Below are 15,337 nucleotides of genomic sequence, written 5' to 3'. Positions count from 1 at the left end.
TGGGAGGAGCTGAGCACCTGGTGTCCTGGGGATGTCCAGCAAAGCCGGCTCCGGGAGTTCCACGGGATACTCGGTGCTAGAAGAGCTCATGTCAGTCCATTTCCTCGGGTGCGAATCTCACTCCCCGGTTGGGCCTTTGGGAGAAAATTCATGAAGGACACCTCAGCGTTGTAGACGCTGCCAAATACACATCAGAACCCGGGTTGTGTGTGTGAAGGGGAAGGGAGGAGATTCTCCAGAGGCTTTTCTTCGAGTCTGTTCATGCTTTGTGCCCCATGACTGGGTTCTTTGAATGTAAACTCTTGGAAAGGGCAGGGAGGAGCATCTTTTATGCCCCATGGAGGACCTCGCCTATCAGTAAATGCTGAATGACAGCGGCGATTTCGGCCGGAAGCCCAGGCGCGGATTGGGGGGATTGGGTCTCACCGACCCTCTCGCGGGCGCGGTTGGCGGCCGGCGCCGGGAGACACTGGAAGAGGCCGCCGGGCGCAGGCTGCGCAGTCAGGCCTCGGCGCCGCGGGCGCGGTCTGCGGGCGCTCGGAGGGGGGCTCCACCTGGCCGCCGCGGCGCGGCCGGAGGGGCGGGGCCGGGCTTCGCGGAGGTGGTGACGCCTCCTCGCGCCCGAGCGCGCGCTCCCCGGCGTCCGGCGCACGCGCGAGGCCTGGAGGGAGCGCGCCCCCGGCAGCGGCGGCGCGAGGAGAAGGAGGGGGAAGCGGAGGAGGAGGAGGGCGGCTGAGGGGAGGCTGGCCGAGCGCGCGGTGGTGGCGGCGGCGGCGGGGGCGCCGGCGACCGGAGCCGGGGCGGAGTGGGGAGCGAGGGAGGGGGCGCGGAGAGGAGTGAGAGCCGCTTTTCCAATTCCCAACTACGAGCCCCGAGTTTGTAGATGGGGCTGCTCGGCGGCGCCTGCGGCTGAGGGAGAGCAGCAGCGGCGGGCGCAGGGGAGCGGTGGTGGCGCGGAGGCGGCCGAGGTGCGAGCCGGTGAGTTCACTGGGGCCCCCACGCTGCTCGGGTAACGGTCTCGCCGCGCGCCGAGGCGGCCGGGGGGCGCCCTGTTGCTCGTCGCCGTGCGCCACGCGGGGACCCCGACCCGCCCCGCCCCCTCAGCACCTGGGCTCGGCGCGCGGCGGGCCGGGGCAGCGGAGGCGGCGCGGGTGGGGAGGGCTGCTAGAGCGCCTGACCCGGCTCGGCAGGCGCAGATGGGGCGCGCTTTGCCGGGCCCCTGGCTCCGGGGCTGCGGGCGGGCCGGAGCGCGGCAACGTGTCTGGCCCATGCTGCCCGCCGCCGCGCGGCGCCCGTCTCTCTCCACGCGCTCCCCGGCGCGGCCCCGGCTGGGGCAAGGCTGGGGCAAGGCTGGGGCAAGGCTGGGGCTGGGGGCGCGCGGGGCCCCCTCCGGGGCCGGGAGCGGTGCGCGGGCGCCTACACTCTCTGCGGCGGGAGTGGCGTTTAAGGCATGAATGGGGAGCCGCGCCGGGGGCGGTAGTTGCTGTGACTGACACCTTCGGGGTCAGTGCCGAGAGGGGGCGATTCAGCCGGCTTCTGGCGTGCTCCCGAGCCCCAAGTTCTTGGGGGACGAGGCTTTCTGCAACTATTGCTGCTACTTCCGAGGCACGAGACTCGTTTGGTCGAAGTGGTTGTGGGCCGAGCACACGTTGCTCCGGAGGTGTTCGCTGCTGAGGCAGTGTTTTCGGATCCTGGGTACATAATCTGGAACCAGAAAGGTACTGGGGCTTTTTTTTTTTTTTTTGGCGGGGTGGAGGGCCAGGAGGGAGTCGATTGAGGGATCATACGGCCGGTATGATGACAGGCTGTGGATTGGTTGGAGGATATATATGTATTTTTTTTTTTCAGAAGGACTTTTTTAACACTTTATTGGGAGTTTTGTCTCCATCTCACCAGCTCCTGGGATTACAGCTGGAGATTACATCCATTAAACTTCATTAGTTGGGGCATGCGTTTATGTAAGGGGGTTGGGGACAGGCGAGGAAGGGAATTAAAGGCTGATTGGGAAGCTCAGAAAATTCTCCGCATTACTTATAAACAGCCTGTTAAGGTCAAGCTAGCCACGTTTTACTCTTTTCTACGCCTTTGGGGATTGTTGGAATTTTACTTTATGCTTCCTGAATTGGTCGTCTTGTAATATGGCTCGGAACATTTGAGGTGTGTTAAAAGGCTCTTAAATTGGAGTATGATTTAGCAGCCATTTCTACCCGTGAAATCTTTCATATCGTCGTTTGGAAACTTATGTATGTCGAATATATTAGGCGAGGTAACACTGTGTTATCAATGCGGAGATAGTTGCGGTACATACGTATAACAACAGACCTCAGGTAATATTGCTTATTTTAGGTACCTACTGTGCAGTTATGGTAAGGTATCAGGCCTGATTATAATCATATGTTCTGAGGCCTCATTACAGTAAACAAAGAACTTTTGTGGGTTGTGTCATTTTGAGGTCATTTGTATCTGAAATCTATCATGTATTTAAGTATATGTTTAAAAATATGTTTGCACATGTTACTTTTTAAGGTCCATGTTTCTTTTATTTTAGACTAGGGTTACATAATATTCAAATGGTAACACTTTTAATTGTTCTGTTTTGTCCTTTGGGGTTTCACACTAAATATCTTTACGAAAAAACATCCACGAGTGTGTATGTGTGTGTGTGTCCTTTTCCAATTGATGCTACTCAGTTTCTTTCTCACCTGGAATTTCAAAATGATTTATTTTACAGTCTAGATTAAATAAACACTGGAAAAATTAAGGTGCTTGAGCAAGTCTGGAAGCACTATATAAGACAGAATCTTTTTTTTTGTTCTTTGAGCCAACTGTTGGATTTTTAAAAAATGAATCCTAATTTTCTTAAACATTTGAGGGAGCAGTTTGCTTTATTTTTCCTGAGTCTCATTTCAGGCTGAAATTGTTCCAGAAGACTACACAGCCTGCTTCTCTCCCTCCTTCCCCTCTCCCCCCCTTTTTAGCTTGGGATAACCAAGACAACCATAATTGTGTTACCTTTTTAAAAGGCTGTTTTTAAAATTGAAGTTGAGTATTTACCATCTTTTTTTAATGTACTTTACCACTTAATTATGGATGGTTAGAAGACAACAGATGTTTTAATTAAACGCCTTTCACATTTTTGACATCCAAGCTTTGTTAAAGGCGAGTAACAGCAAATTATTGCTGAGAGTTGCAAATAATACAGGGTTAGTGCTGGTGAAAGGCTATCCAATTGTAAAAACACCAAGAAAACAAATATTAAAAGAAGCAAGAGAACCCATTTGTATATTTGACATCACTTACTGTATTATAAATTATCTAGTTCTAGGTGGTTTTTGAAAGAGTGCTTTGCACTGATAATTTTCTTTTTCAAGGCAATTCATTTGGTAAGTGACTAAATTTGCACCAGAACTCTACTTCAGGTAAATATGGTTAACTTGCGAGGGATGTGCTGATATTTATTTCAGGAAGAGTGAACACCTGCCTGTTTTAGATAAAACAAATACTGGGCTGTCTGAAGATACTGTTTACTCCTTTAAAAAAATATACTGAGAAAAAATATGCTAGTTTTATTTTACCTGTAGGTTCTTTCCTTCCAAAAATAGGCTTTACATTTATGAATAGCATAAAAGCAGATAAGCATAAAAGATCTCTTTACTGATAGGTTGCTAGTATTGAATTAAAAATTTTATTTCTTTCTTGTAGGGACCAGGTTCTGTATAGTGTATTTTTGGTCAGTCTCACAGAGGCTGCAATGATTTCCCCACTCTTCTTGTTATTTGTCTGTGACCACTAGGGGGAGACTTTATACACTTTAGGTTGACCATATCCCTCCTTTACATACACTGGCTGCTAATCATCCCTGTTCACTTTGCCAAACTGATGGAAATGTGTTGAGGAGGATGCACTCGGAATCAAGTCTTGATCAAGGTGTCTAGTGACTTTTATTTTTTTAACTCACACCACCACTCACAAAGTACCTCTCTTTATAGATTGTGTTATTAACAGTCTACTTTTTGGTCTGTTGTTAAGTGGGCTAACTAAATATCTCACATGATGGAAGATGAGATTCATGACTACATTAGAGCTTTCAAAGTCTGACTTTACTGACATTAATCTTGGTAGCAATGTAGGTTTAATTACATGCTTAGTGTACACAGGTATTAGCTGTCTGGAAAGATCTGGAGAGACAGGTGTCTTCAAACAGATTGGGCTTCTATCTTAAAAAGCTTTCAGAGGAAGAGATACTACAGCATCCCTTGTACCCAGTTTCACCACAAAGGGGAAGTTCTTCCTTTTTCATAATAGTAAAGATAAAATTAAAACTCACAACTTTGTTGACCATTATATTGTGGCTATTCTTAAAGTCAGAAGTCTGGTTTCCACTTTTGGCAATGTCCAGTTCAATAATAGTGAACTCAGTAAACAAAGGATGTTATGTTTATAGTAGCTTAGAAAGAGCTTAAGTTTTATGTTCTTTCATAACTAAGACCTTTGTACATTCTTGATCATAGTAGATAGGATAGAATTTGTAGTTCTTTCTATCATTTTATCATCCTAGATTCTTCTTTTTAAATGGCTTTGCTTGGGGCGCCTGGGTGGCTCAGTCGTTAAGTGTCTGCCTTCGGCTCAGGTCATGATCCCAGGGTTCTGGGATCGAGCCCCGCATAGGGCTCCCTGCTCAGCCAGGAGCCTGCTTCTCCCTCTTCCACTCCCCCTGCTTGTGTTCCCTCTCTAGCTGTCTCTCTCTCTGTGTCAAATAAATAAATCTTTAAAAAATAATAATAATAATAAATGGCTTTGCTTTTGTCCTAAATTTTTTTTTTTTTTTTTTAATGTTCATGGTATACTAGAAATGATATTTTCTGCTTAGGAAATACTCCTTTCTAGCTAACTTCAAGATTGTGTCAAATACTTGGGGATGGTAATTTTTAAAGGCCTGTTTTGTTAAAGTTATCAGTGATGCAAGGCAATATGAGAATTAAAGGTAATATCATGTGTTTTTTGTAAAGCTCAAGTTATTCAAATCCTTTCCACTGCCTACTAGTTCCTATACATGAATTGATCCCTACTTACTTCACCAACTTACATCTTTTCCTCTTAGATCTATTACTCCTTTACCACTTTAACATCCTCCTTGTTCTCTATATTCTATCAGCATTGCCCTTCTTTCTGTCCCTCAGAAATGTCGTGGTTTGTTCCTGACTTAGGACTGTTCACTCTGTCTGGAATTCTCTTCCTAAAACATTACATGACTGGCTCCTTTTCATCATTTCAGGTTTCAGTTCACATATTATCTTCTCAGATAAGCAGTATTCTCTAACCACCCATTTAGAATGACACTATCCTTATTTCCTTCTATCTCATTACTTTTAAAAAAATTTTTCTGCAAACTGCTTATCACTATCTGAAATTGTATTTTTATATTATTTTATTATCTGTCTACTCTCACTACAACGTAAGCCCCATGGAAACAGTAATTGTAGCTCTCTTATTTAACTGTATTTTAAGGACTCAGACCTGTTCCTGGCACACAGCTGTCATTAAATAAATATTCCTTTTTTTTAAAAAAAAAAAAAAATCTGAGGTTCTGTCCTTCCTCAACTTTTGTTAAAGTGTCCCTGTATGGAATGATATGAGTAGATGGTAGTTGTAGTAAGTAGGCTACTTTTGGCTATAAGTAATAGAAATTCATCTAAGTGATATAAACAAGAGGTAAGATTTATTATAAAGATGCAAGGAGTATCTGATGGAATCCAAAGGTTGGGACTCAGGATTCCATCCAGTACCAGCATGATACACTTCATCTCTTTATTCTCCACATACATTTCCTTCATTTCTTCTCTTGCTGCAGAGGATCACTTCCTAGTCCTCTTAATGGGAAATAAGGCTGCCAGCATCTCTCGGTTTTTTCAGTACTAGCCCAGACAACAGGAAAGAGATTCATCTAGCACCCATTCCTTCCCTGTTCAACAAACTATGTTGTACTATTAGAACTTGGTGGTATTTGCTGTAACCATGTGAAATGGGATTGGAGAGAAAACCCAAGTAGATGACAGTGATAATGTTCACCCTTGACCACCCTCTAGAAGTTTGATTTCCCTTCTTTTAAATTTTGCTGGTATATGAAGTTAGAAGATCTGAAAAGCACTGTCCTGGGGATATTAAAAAGAAATGTCCTTTCATGGAAGGAATTTACAGTTTGATTTAGGACAGTAAGATATATACATGAAAGAAAGAAACGATCAAAAATAGCATGATGATAATACAGAAACAGGAAAATATTTGCAACTTGTATTGCAGACAAAAGGTGAATTTCCTTGATATATAATGAATACCTGTAAATTGATAAGAAAAAGACCATCCGTAAAGATGGGGAAAAATTATAGACAGATAAATCATAGAAAAGGAAATCCAAGTGGTCCCTAAGCATATATATTCAACCTCACACATAAATATAAATTAAAACTATGAGGTACCATTTTCACAAATTAGAAAGACCAAAAAATAATTTGATAATACTTTTCAGGAGGATAGAGACTAACAGGTGTTCTCTTACATTGCTGGTGGAAATATAAATCAATAGAATTTGATGTGAGTGAAATTTCTGAGAGTACTAAGGTAAATAGAAATACCTGCGAATATGCATAAATTGATGTAGGTGTTTGTGGGAGAGAAAAGAGCTAATGTTCAACTTAATTATCTGAATACTAACTTGTGTTGCTTTATTTTTAGCTGTAGTCATGAAACAAGCCCAGGCTAGGGTAAAGCCCAGCAAGGTCACATACCCTCCCACCCCCCAACAGAGGAGATTCCTTTTAGGACTATATTCAGTTCATCTTCCCAGATCACCCTTTCTTTTACCCTAGTGCTGGTGAAGTTTGTTTTTAAATCACTGAGATTTCCATATACTTTGTATCTTTTAGAGCCTAGCACTTTGTTAGCTACTTAATGGCACTTAAGTAGATTGAAGTGAACTGTGATTAGCTTATTAGCTTCTCATAGACCCACTTGATAATTTTATGCTTTTGGAAATCTTTTTAAAGTGATTTAGAATTTCATTTGATAAAAGTACTTAAGATTTTATTGCAATAAATGGTCAATAGGGCAGTTTTATAAATTGTTTATAATATAGTGTATTACTGGAACTTTACTTTTACATGGTTCCTTTGTTCTATAAAATATTGTTGATCTTAGTTGGGTTAGAAAGATATGAAAACTGGGGTAGTGCGGCTGAGGATGCATGAAATTTTTCTAGACCAATTTGTGAGAAAGTATGAGGAAAATGAGCAGATCAAGGGCATATGGTTTAGAGAAAGTATGTCGTGGAACCTAGAGGGGCTACATCTTAGGAGGAGTTTTAACCTAGGAAAATGCTAAGCCATTTTAGCTAAATACATACTTCTAGGGTATGATATATACTTTATAATATTTTTATTCTTTAGGTCATTTACCATGAATTGATTTTGGTACAGGGGTTCTCCACCTAAGTAGGCATCAGAATCCTTTAGAGTTATTCTATACTAGAGGATTCTAATTTAGTAAGTCTGGTGTAGGGCCAGATCATGTTTATATTTTTTAAATCAACAAGAGCCAGTATTTGTAAAGTAATACATTCTGTAAAATATTCTCTTTAATAACCAAATCCGTTAACATAGCTTTTAGGGTCCTATGCCATTTACATAACTCTAACCCTAGAATTTGGTCTCTTACCATGGTGTCTACTTTAGCCAGATCGATATCTCTACAAGCATCAAATCGATTCCCTTTGCTTTGCTCACTTTTATACTGTTCCCTTCTTTGTTCCCTTGTTTCTTCTTTACTAATAAGTGTTCAGACTTGCCTCTCCCAAGAAGCTACATTGGCTGGCCTCATGCACAATTTATCTTTTCAGTACAGGACAAATTATAGCACAACACTTACATAACTGGTAATTACACACCATGTCAGTGGCTGATTTATGTGCTTTCATTCACATAAGCCTGGTGCATATATGCCTGGTTTTACTGTTTGAACCTCCTTAATTTTTCTTCTCAGTACCAAGAGCTTGCAGCTTAGTCATAGTGTCAATGGCATGAACAATATTATTGAATGCTTACTATGTTTTAGGACTACACTAAATGCTCTCCATACATTATCTCATTTGCTCATCAGCAGATTTTTAAAATCAAAAACCTTTATATGATTGTGTCAGTTTTCTGTGTCTTGCCATAAACTTGGTGGCTTAAAACAAAAGACATTTATTCTCTTACAATTCTGGAGGCCAGAGTTCTGAAATCAGTATCATTGGACCAAAATCAGGGTGTTGGCAGGGCTATGCTCCCTCAAAGGCTCAACAAGAGAATCTCTTCTTTGCCTCTTTCATGTTTCTGGTAGCTGCCAGCATTCTTTGGCTTGTGGTTCCATTGCTTTAATCTTCAAGGGCTTCAGATCTCTCTTAGCTCTGTTCTTAACACCTTCTCCTATGTGCGTGAAAGAGAAATCTCCCTTTGCCTTTCTTTTTAAGGACACATATAATGGCATTTAGGGCCCACGTAATGATCCCTGATAATCTCCCTGTCACAGGATTCTTATTAATCACATATGCCAAGACCCTTTTTCCAAATAAGGTAACATTCACAGGTTCCAGGGCCTAAGACCTGGATATCTTTGGAGGACCATTTGCCTACTACAATAGTAATTCAAATAGTCCAGAAAAGGAGGGCTGGTAAAAGTCTTTTTGCCCCATCTTGTCCCTCTCTTTGTAAATCAGTGTTTCTTAGCCAGGGATGATCTTCCTGCCCTCCCTTCACTTCCCTCAGGGACATTGGGCTGTCATAACTGGAGGGGATTGCTGCTATTGGAATCTATCAGATAGAGGCCAGGGAGGCTACAAACAATGCACAGGACAGACTCCCACAACAAAGAATTCTCCAACCCTAAATGTCATAGTGCCGAGGTTGAGAAACACTATTTTGAAGGTAACTATTGCCAGGAGTTTCTTATGTATCATTCCTGAAAAGTTTTATACCTTTACCAAAGCAGCACATATCACGAGTAAAACCTAATCTGAGTTGATTATGACTGGTGGTAGTTTGTGGTTGACTGACAGCTGATTTAAGTGAGGAGTCGAAAATGATTCACACATACTTTAAATAATATATATATATTTTTTAAGATTTTTTTGATTTATTTGACAGAGACACAGCGAGAGAGGGAACACAAGCAGGGGGAGTGGGAGAGGGAGAAGGAGAAGCAGGCTTCCCGCCGAACAGGGAGCCCGATGCGGGGCTCGATCCCAGGACCCTGGGATCATGACCTGAGCCGAAGGCAGACGCTTAACGACTGAGCCACCCAGGCGCCCCTAAATAATATATTTTTACTTAAAATTATATACTGTACATTTATGTGCCAGTCTTTTCTTTGAGTATGTATCTTTTCTCTGGAGCTCTGTGTCATTATTCTTCTAAAAACTAATGCATTATCACTGATTCCTAGCTTTGGAGCAAGAACTTAAAAATTTAGGAAAGAATCGGAGTGTAGGATCCTTGTAGCGTTTTATGACTCCTCAGGTGTTTTTAGTTGTGTGCTTATGTTTAATTAGACAGCAGACAGCGTTTTGTTTTCTTGGGTTTTTTGTCACTTGCTTTCTTTGGGTCTCTCCAAAGCATTCAACTTGATTTTCATATGAAGAATGATATAACTCTATGGTCTTGTATTAAATAAAATATCGTGTGTGTGTGTATATGTAAAATACATTTTTATATATGAAGAAATATATGTTTAATGTTATATATTATATATAAAGAAATTTTGTTTGGTATAGAAAATGACTCCCTAAGATACTGGGAATACTACTCCCAGTTGCAGCTAGTTTGCATAGCTTCTAATCTGGCAATATGATGACAGCTCATGTCCTAGCTGCTTCCAAAGTTTTGGAAGTTGTAGAAAATTTTGTTTTAATACAAATGACAGTTTATAAATTATAGGATAATACTATAAGTACCTTATTGCTATACCAGCTTAATGCTTGAGTTATTTTTCTACTAAAGGAAACATTGGCTTTTCATTAACTATTAATAAATATTACTTGGAGTTTTGCTTACTAGTAAAATATTTTTACTGCTTGCATAGTTAAATCCTACAATTCCTTGAAATTAGGGTCTTCATTTCATCATTTCCTTACTTAGCATGGCAGGACAATTAGACATGGGTTGTAATCCCAGTTTTTCTAACTTCCAGCTCTTTTACTTTTTCAGAACTCAGAGCTCTGTGTGGTACAGACAGTAAGCCTACTGGCAGACACGTCTGGTGTTAGCACTAAACTCAATATACCTCATCTCTAAAACAGGTTATAATATCTATAGTGTTAGTGTAAGATTTTAATTAGAAAATATAAGTGTCTAGCATGGAGTCTGGTACATTTTAAGTGTCCAGTAATTGTCAGTATCATTTTCTTCTCTTACTGTTTGGTTCTGTGTTATATGTGCAGTGAATAATATTTGTTGAATAACAACATTTTCAGTTGCCTTTTCCTGATTCATAACTCTCATTTTCTTTCACTCCAGTATGAGCTGTATCTCATTTAGTAAATATTTTTTAAAAGAACTTTGCTTTTAAAGTAGTCCAGTAAATTATGTGCTGTTAACTAAAGTTAATAAGTCTTATTTACATGATATTTAAATGTGTTTACAAAGGGAGATTGGGTGGAAAGATGACTATATGACCTCAAAGATTCCTTCCAACATAATACGAAGATTTTATAAAACTCACATAATCCTGATTTTTTCCTTCTGCTTTCCCTCTAAAAGTCTACAGAAGTAAATAGTGTTTTATAATATAGCTTTTTTTTAATGAAGAGAATGACCATAGTTGTAATATGTTGCTAATGGTCCATTATCTCATAAAAGGAATTTTTTAGTATTTTGGATGAATGTGGCTGTCTTCAAGTGGATTTGTCTTTCTCTTTTACCTAGAATATATAATGTCTGTATACATATAATAAAATGTTTCATGGAAAATTTAACTTTACATAAAATTTTACGTCTTTTTATTCATCTATTAAATGCCCTTCTATCTGGGATTTTGATATAAGAAACGTGGGTAACTGAGTTAAAGAAATTTAATTCATTGAAGTTGCATATTTCAGAAATTAAACAGTGATCATGCATATTTTTATGTAAGTTGATTCACATGTTTTTCTTTTTCAAACTAGTAATCTTTTGGAATGGGGGATAAATGAAAAAACTTTAAACCATGTTTTTAAGAAGGTTAGAGCACCTTGTGAGGCATATAGGTGAAGTCATCAAGGGATGCCCTCATCATTCTTAGCATTAGGTTCTTGAAAACCTTAAGGTAGAGAAATTTTCCCTGAAGGAATTTAAGATGTTATGGGGGAAATAAGGATAAGGAGTTGTGGTTGTGAATGAACCCTTAAAAATCCTTATGAACTTTTAATGTTCATCCAATTAAAACCTTAAATAAAATATATCAAACAGATCAACAACATTTTATGCAATTAAATTTGGCAATACCAGGGACTATACAGTTATTTTCCATTTACCCCTGGAATGGGTAAGAAATTACCCATTCGAAGATTTTATAAAACTCACATAATCCTGATTTTTTCCTTCTGCTTTCCCTCTAAAAGCAGGGAAGAAAGAAACTTTTCAGGATTTCCAATCTGGGGGGGATGGGGTGGGGAGTTCTTAAAATTTTAAGAAGCGTTTTTTAAGTTTTCTTATAAATAAGAGCCTTTATTATTTCTACTTAAAAGTTACTCCAACTTGTGGTTCCAACTGTTGTTCTAGAGATAGCATAACTTGGATATTTAAAATTAAAAAAAAATAAGCTTTTAGTAACCTTTATTTAACTCACTCAGCTTGCTAGAGCTGAGTGGGTATTTATAGTTCTTTTCTACCCATGATAATTTCATGCCAGCACTCATCAGAACATAACATAATGGAACACTGACTTGGCTCTGTCCTCATTCTCATATCCTTTCTCTCCTTCCCAATAGACTGTTTCCAGATCGAAGGCTGGGAATTTGTTTTGTCCCTTCTGAGAGTGCACTGCAAATATCTTCTCCTCCTACTCTGCCATCTTTTAATTTCCCTTCTCTTTTTTCTTCCAAACATGAAGTTCCCCTTTTCCCAAAATACCTCCAAAAAGAACAGCTTAGAATTTGTTACACTCAAGTAGAAATTTTCATCAAAAGTAAATCTGTGTATATATGTATATATATATTTCACACAATAAAAGGGTTACTTTATATAGTTTACCTGAGGAAAGAATTTTTTTTTGCATCCCCTCAACCAAGCATTGTCCTATGCTCATAGGCTCTGTTTAATATTTATTACTGAAATTAGGAAACAACACGAATTAGCATATAAATAGCATTCTATCATGTGCAACTAAGTTCTGAAAGAGTTTGAAGTTTAGAAAAAGGAATTCTCATCTGTAGAGAGGGACTTGCCATTCATTTGATTGAATTTTGAGATGAGTCCTTTTAGCTCTAAAGTTTTGATTCTAAAAAAGCAAGAAGTGTATCGTAAATTGATTAGGTATTGAATAGCTAAGAAAAAAGGATATTGTTGGGTGGAGTAACATGAGTGAAGGCATTTAAGTGGGAAGAGATGTGTGGTTGTGCATATACTAAGTAAAAAAGAACAATGTGGTGAGAATATAGTTTATATTAGAGAATAGAGGAATTAGGCTGAATAGATAAAAAGCTAGATTTTAAGAGAAATTTAAACATTCTCAGATAACAAAAGTTTTTGTAATCTAGTATTATCTTTAAATGACACTTTTACATGATAGTCTTGTGTTGAGTGGGTTACAGTGAAGAAGAGAATAGTGGGAAGAGACTTGCAGTGATAATTTAAAGGTGAAGCAATAAGAACTTGGAAGTGGTGGCACAGGGAGTGGAGAATAAGAGATGAATATAGGGAAATTACGAATTCACTGTGGCCTATCAAATGACATATAGAGGTATCTCAAAGTTTTCAAGGGATTCCTAGGCAAAGGGCAGTCCCTGGATTTTCAGGGTTTGGGGATCTTTTCCCAAGGTAAGTCCTCATCTTGTTTTAAAGGTTCATGTAGGTTCTTATTTTCTTTTTTAAAGATTTATTTATTTGAGAGAGAGAGAGTGAGCGCGTGCTTGCACCCCATGCTTGCACCCCAGCAGGTATGTGCACAAGCAGGGTGAGGGGAGCAGAGGGAGAGAGGGAAAGGGAAAGAGAATCTCAGGCAGACTCCCCGCTGAGCAGGGAGCCAACTCAGGGCTCAATCTGAGATCATGTAGGTTCTTTTTTTTTTTTTTTTTTTTTTTAAGATTTTATTTATTTGCCAGAGAGCAAGAGAGAGCACAAGCAGGGGGAGAGACAGGGAAAGGGAGAAGCAGGCTCCTCGCTGAGCAAGGAGCCTGATATTGGGACTCGATCCCAGAACCCTGGGATCATGACCTGAGCCAAAGGCAGAAGCTTAACCGACTGAGCCACCCAGGCATACCAGGTTCTTATTTTTTAATATGTTCTTGTATTCTCTAGATTTAAGCAGGTATTCTCAACTATATTTGACTGCTTTATCATTATTAAAGGATGGAAATGTCTTTTCTGATCACTTACCTGGGTATTAATTAAGTCACATTTCATTTATCCCTGCATGATATATTGTTAACTTTTGAAGGAATGATATTTACAGAGAGGATGATGAATGAGCTATGTGGTTGTCGTGGAGGGGAGGGGTAGAGGAACTGTAAAAAATGGAGAAAAGAAAAACTTAGAAAATCAAGATACTGATAGTAAGGAAGATTATAGGAATGTTAAACAAGGAATTTTAAAACAAATTTTAAAAGTGTTCAAATGCCAAAAGATGCTTAAAACAATGTTAGAAGTTGTGGGCAAGTAAGAGAAGTGTGTGACTTGATTTTTATTATTAGCATATGTAAAGTATGGTCAGCAAATACTTCTTACAACCATGACCATACTTTTTATATAAAGCCAAATTATTATGAGACATTTTCTAGGTAAGCAAGAAAATTGAAGTGTTTTGTTGTTAGAAATGTCAAACTGTATTAGCTTGGTGCATCTCTTTAATTATTTAAAATATACCACTGATTCAGGGGGCAGTTTTGCCTCCCACAGGACATTTGGTAATCTCCAAAGACCTTTTTCGTTGTCACAATTTGGGGTGAGGGTGGGGATGCTTATTAACATCTAGTCGGTAGAGACCAGAGATGCTGCTAAACCATTTATAGGATACCCCCCCTCCCCATTAACAAGGAATTACCAAAATGTCAATAGTCCCAAGATTGAGAAATCCTGGAATATAGAGTAGGCAAGTTCTCCTGTGGGCAATTTTAGAGACCATCAATTTCTTCTTTTTTTCTAGGATTGACTAGAAACTGTCTTTGTTAACACTCTTTTTTTCCAGCAGCTTACAGTATAATTGATTGTCACTGATTTCTTTATTATGTTCTTATCCTAAGGCTAGATCTTAGACACTTTAATTGGATGAATATTTCCAGTAGTTCTGCCCCTCTTAGGGTGGCTTTTTTCTGCGAACTTTATGTGTCTTGTGTTTCCTTTCACTGATTTAATTCTTGAGGGGTCTCCCTGTTTCCAAATTCTGAGAGCCTCTTGATGTGATTTCCTAAGGACTTTTTTTGCAACAAGGCTTTTTATGTGCTCTAAGGTGCTTCATGTCCCAGGTCTGGGTTGAGCTAGTTCTTGAGTCTAGGTTTTTTCTGGTAGTGTTTGCATCTGTTCTAACTTGTTTATGCAAGATATTTTTTTTTCCTGACAGCATTTGAATCTTTTCTAATTTTTCTATATACAAGAAGTTTATTTAAATAAAATGCTTAACTGAAAAGAAAAAACATCTAGGAGTTATTTCTTTTAGAATAATTTTATCCTTCTTTATAGATAAAGATTGCCTTAGATATAAATAGCCACATATGAAAAGGTTTTATAAAACTTTTGTAATAATAAACACTGAAATTCTGGAATAGAACGAGGTATGCAAAGTTTTTTGTTTGGTGTTATTGTTAAACAGTGCAAAATAATTCATTGGAATATAAAGATAAAAGTTGAATGGACATATCACTGATGGAGAAAGTCATTTTGAAAGAACCTTAACCCACTTCAATTTGCTGTTGATCTAAACATATTGGCCATTTAGTGAAATATACCTGTGTATACTAGCTACTCTGTGAAATAAAGGAATAGCGAGGGAAAGCAAAAGTGTAAAAAAAAGTATTCTGTAGTGGTCAGGGTGTGGTGATAAAAGGAGATGGAGAGAAGAGTGAGAGAGAACATTGAGAATTTGTCATCTTTGAGAGGCAAAGTTGTGGAGTAATTGT

The 15,337-nt window shown here is 39.4% G+C and overlaps 1 protein-coding gene across 5 annotated transcripts in view; it reads left to right on the top strand.

Annotated features, from left to right (window-relative positions):
- The first annotated feature begins 818 nt into the window (after positions 1 to 818).
- Positions 819 to 15,337, top strand: part of PALS2 (protein associated with LIN7 2, MAGUK p55 family member) — a 115,033-nt gene continuing 100,514 nt past the window's right edge. For 2 of the 5 annotated variants that reach the window (XM_081800396.1, XM_081800397.1), the window contains exon 1: positions 819 to 978. The gene's annotated coding sequence lies outside the window, so the exon portion shown is untranslated. Of the gene's footprint in view, positions 979 to 1,473; positions 1,719 to 15,337 lie in introns of those variants that run through there. The other 3 variants (XM_081800399.1, XM_081800398.1, XM_081800400.1) reach the window with 2 other exon arrangements.

Source organism: Leptonychotes weddellii, chromosome 12 (assembly GCF_054177405.1).
Source record: "Leptonychotes weddellii isolate Sample4059 chromosome 12, ASM5417740v2, whole genome shotgun sequence".
Taxonomy (NCBI): Eukaryota; Metazoa; Chordata; class Mammalia; order Carnivora; family Phocidae; genus Leptonychotes; species Leptonychotes weddellii.
The sequence above is the reverse complement of the archived record's forward strand: the minus strand, read 5'-3'. Positions and strand labels throughout refer to the sequence as shown.